This window comes from Miscanthus floridulus, chromosome 2, assembly GCF_019320115.1.
Source record: "Miscanthus floridulus cultivar M001 chromosome 2, ASM1932011v1, whole genome shotgun sequence".
Taxonomy (NCBI): Eukaryota; Viridiplantae; Streptophyta; class Magnoliopsida; order Poales; family Poaceae; genus Miscanthus; species Miscanthus floridulus.
Genome location: NC_089581.1, coordinates 28822410 through 28827082, shown reverse-complemented (window position 1 = coordinate 28827082; position 4673 = coordinate 28822410).

Here is a 4673-nt window from a genome sequence, read left to right as displayed (position 1 = left end):
ATGGGCCCACGAGCAGCCAAAACTCAGGCGCACGAGCCTAAAAAAAGTCTCTATCTACAATCGAGTCTCAACCGGGCTGACCCTAGATGAATCCCCACGAATAAGATACTAGGGTTCCCTTTAAACTATCCAGTTGTCAAAAATACCAAATCTCACAGCCATACCCATGAAGGGTCTGAAATACCCCCCGGGCGATTCTATCCGAATCACCTAGGGGCTCAGGGGCTACACCCGATGGGTGCACTCATGCACACCCTCTAGTGAATCGAAATACCCCTCAGGCGATTCTATCCGAATCACCTAGGGGCTCGGGGGCTACACCCATCTAGTGCGTTCGCGCGCACCCTTAGGCAAGTCAAATCACCCCTGGGCGGTTCTATTCGAATCACCTGGGGGCTCAGGGGCTACTGTCGAGGACCTAATACTGCGGTACCCAATGAGGCAGAACTAATAACCATCAAGCACTGATGCTCCCGAACAGGCAAGAACGCAACTACACTTCTTGTCCTGCGCCTCGCCTGACCCCTAAGGGTTGGCTCTGCCTTGCCCGACCCCCGAGGGCTGACTCTACCTTGCTCGACGTCTGGGGGCAGGCTCTACCTCGCCCGATGGCTGAGGGCTGGCTCTACCTCGCCTGATGTTCCGGGGCTGGCTCCACCTCACTCGACATCTGTACCCTACCCCTTCATAATGATGAGGACATGGTAAGACAGGGCACTCTAGTCAATTGCAATACCGAGGACCATGCCCTGCGTGCCTGTGGGAAAGAATTGTTAGGGTATGATGGGACGGGCGCTTTAAGCCCTCCCAGGCATGGCAGAGCCTAAATAGTGTTGTAGGCACCGACTTTTGCCCTACAATATTGTGGGCGCCACCATCAGCCCTTGGGCATGGATCCTGACACAAGCATATAATAATCACTACAATCCAAGCGAGAACTCGTGTCATCTATAGTGACATATGTATGGTCACTTCCCCATCTACTCCCTGTAGGGTCACAGCTCGGCACCCTAGCACGCCGCACCGTCTGTCGGTATAGGATGGGACGCAACCACTTGCTAAACGAGACCAGAGCATGGCCCTATGAGGATCAATGAACATGCCATCCCTGGCATGGTCTGCCATGTCAGTAGGGTAGGCTCAAGGGAAAAGGAAGACCCGGCTCCTTCGAAGGATCGGCTCAACCTCTAGTTTTTTCCTTTTTCTCCCATCAGTAGTCCCTGCACCCCCTTGGTCTATAAAAGGGAGGGCAGGGCACCCCACTAGTTGGATGGATCGATTCCACACACAACACACAGCCAAGCAGCAACCGAGCTCTTAGCATCCTTTTGACCTTTCCATCAGAGACTTGGGACCAGTCCCTCTATTGACCGTTTGTACCCCTACTATAAACCTTTTTCGGTACTAATAACACGAGCAACAGCGAATTGGACGTAGGGACATTCTGCTCAAACCAGTATAAACCTTGTGTCCTTTAGTACACCATCCAAGCCTAACGTGCAATAAATATAAATTTACTAGTTGGTGTTTGTTCGAAACACCGACAATAGTCCTTTCTAAAAATAAACGTGCCGGCTAACCAAAACAAATGCAGAGTTAAAACTATCAGCCTAGCCAAGACTACACCCCTCTATCTAAGTTCTTATGCACCTTATAAGAGATCCTAATTAGGCAACAAAAGTGTCGGGCTAGTTAGAGCTCACCTAACCAATTCTTGAAGTAAGGTCACACAAACCTTTGCAACTAGTACTTCAAGCACAGGGGGGCTCCTACACCAACTAGTATGCAAAAGCACAAAGCCTAAGCTCACTAGCAATGCTCAATAACAAGGCTACTCAACCCAAATTAGAAAGCTCAAAATACTTAGCTACATAAACTAAGCAATGTGACTAACAAGGCTACTCAAGCCAATTAGTCACGTAAGAGAGCTACTTCTATGCTACACAAGCAAGAAGATAATTAGCAAGCTACACAAAGCTAACTAATTACAAGAGCAACTACACAAGCACAATATATATAAGTAAATACAAGCTTGTGTAATGGGATTGCAAACCAACAGGATGAACAAAGTTGGCACGATGATTTTTATCCTAAGGTTCACTTGTTTGCCAACAAGCTAGTCCCCGTTGAGACAAACTCCAAGGTTGTCGTCGATCCTCTTGCTAGTGGTAACCCACAAGTCACACTCTCTCACATGGAGTGCTTACCATAAGCTCTAGCACTTTGACATGGCCGGACCACTTGTCGCTCTTCGTGTCTCGCTCTAATAGAGTTGCTTTTCGTGGCTCTCGCGGGGTAAGTACAATACCCCTCACAATCACTTCTCCAGAGCACCGCATAGTCTTCCTTGAGTGCTTTAATGGAGACCACCACTAAGCCATCTAGAAGGTGGCAACCTCCAAGAGTAACAAGCACCACCGACTTACAACTCGATCACCTAGTGCCACTCGATGTAATCTCACAATGCAATCTCATTAGAATCACTCACTCGCAAGTGATTCGCACTCTTACAAGCACAAGTAAGTTAGAGGGCTCTCAAACCAATCACACACAAGGGCAACACATCCCCAAGGTGCTCAACCTCCGCCATGGCCGAGGCACCCCTCTATTTATAGCCTAAAGGCCAAATAGAGCCACTACCCCTTCACTAGGCATTCTGCGCACCGATCGGACATGCCTGTAGTAGTGACTGGACGCATCCGGTCGCTCCGATGTCACCACACGTCACTGCATTTGAAGAGAGCCATTGGCACCTAATGGCTATCTCACCCCTACGCTCGTACTACTCAGACTGGACGCGCCGGTCACATGACCGGACGCTCCTCACTCTAGAGTCCGATCACGAACAGAGATGATCCAGAGACGCTTTTCAATGACCGAACGCGTCCGATCACCCATGATTGGACTCCCCATGCGTCCGATCATGCCACTGCTTGTGTTGTTAGCCAAGGAATAGTGCGAGGGGCGCATTTGGTCATGCTCCTACGCTAGAGTCCGATCGCGCTAGCCTCTCTGCCTGATCCCTAGGTCACTTGACCGGACTCGTCCGATCACTCTAGATCCAACGTCCTGTCGCTACAGCTACTCAGCCAGCAGCAGGGGATGAGTACCGGACGCGTCGGTCACACCAGGACAGCGTCTGGTCACTCATTGTGACCTCTCTTCTCTTCTTAAATTTGTCTCCTTTACAAATGTGCCAACACCACCAAGTGTCCACCACCATGTGCAAAGTGTGTTAGCATTTTCACAAATATTTTTCAAAGAGTTAACACTAAATTTACCACGCCACTTGATCCTAACAACGATGCAAAGTTAGATCACTCAAGCGGCACTAGATCACCGATATGTAAACAAGTTTGCTCCTCTTCTATATACATCTATGACTGGTGAAATGAAATGCCCTACAAATATACCTTTGCCTTGCATATTCTATTTCATCTCCTCCATCGTTGATGAAATACATGCACCAACACGATCAACAAATGATATGATCCGCTTCATATCATCACGTGACCTTATTAGTTCACCGATCTTGACCTCACTTACTCTTCACTGTTGCCTTCGTCCATCGGCGCCAAGTCTTGCTCAAGCTTCACCGCCACGTGGTCCATCCCTTCAAAGCCTCCAACTTGCCCTTCACGCTTGCAACCGATCTATCAAGCCAAGTCTTGTCTTAATCTTCTCCACCTTAATCACATGACTCAATGTCATGTCTCATATGCAATGAGATCCTTCATCACATGTGTGAGTCTTGCAACAAATCCAAGCCATCTTCACTGTCATGGCATGAGTTGCTCATACAAGTGTACATGTGGATTAATCATCTGGGTATCTCACATTTAAACACATTAGTCCACCTAGGTTGTCACTCAATTACCAAAACCAAACAAGGACCTTTCACAAGAAAGAGAGTGTCCAAAAGCTTCATGTTGAGCCTTTTGCGCAACCTTCACCTGAAAATGACATAGTGGATAGACTACTCCTTTTTCTGAAATGTCAAGGAATTTCTAGCTTTTATGTTAAAAAAGGAATTTCTACCTTTCCAAAAGTACCATAGAAGATAGCAAACCAAGTCAAAGAAACTCTCGACGCCACATGTGTGGTGAGCAAAAGTTGTGCCAAGCTTTTGGTCAGAAGAGGAGAGGGAAAACACGCTGCAACCTTGGTGACTGTGGCACGCCACCCATTGCCTCAGGTTCGGCCGTAAAAGCAAACAGAGGCTCATCTTAGAGTCCGTTTGGTAGGACCCTACATTCTCACAAACGTTTTAGATTCGGATTATTAGGAGAAACATTTCTCTTAGAAATAGAATCATTTACTGCAACTGTTTGGCTGGTTGTCTTGATTTAGAATCAGAAAAGAGAAGAATACAATGGAATAGACCAAAGTGCCCTTGAATGTGATAAGGTTTTCTTGAATTAGTACGGGGCAAAATAAAGCATTTACCAGCATAAGAAAAATGCATTATTTTTGCTTGTACATCCTCGAACAAAATACAGGTTTCCATGTCTCCTGAAATCATATATTGCATTCCCAGATCCATTGATCACACAAATCCATTCGACTGTAGGGGGAAGGCTGGTTGTAGGTGCGCTGGGAGGGACAACGATGGGCTACATAGGCAACGACGGTAGCTCCTCTGCGACGAGGGAAGGCCATTACTAAGGGGTGGG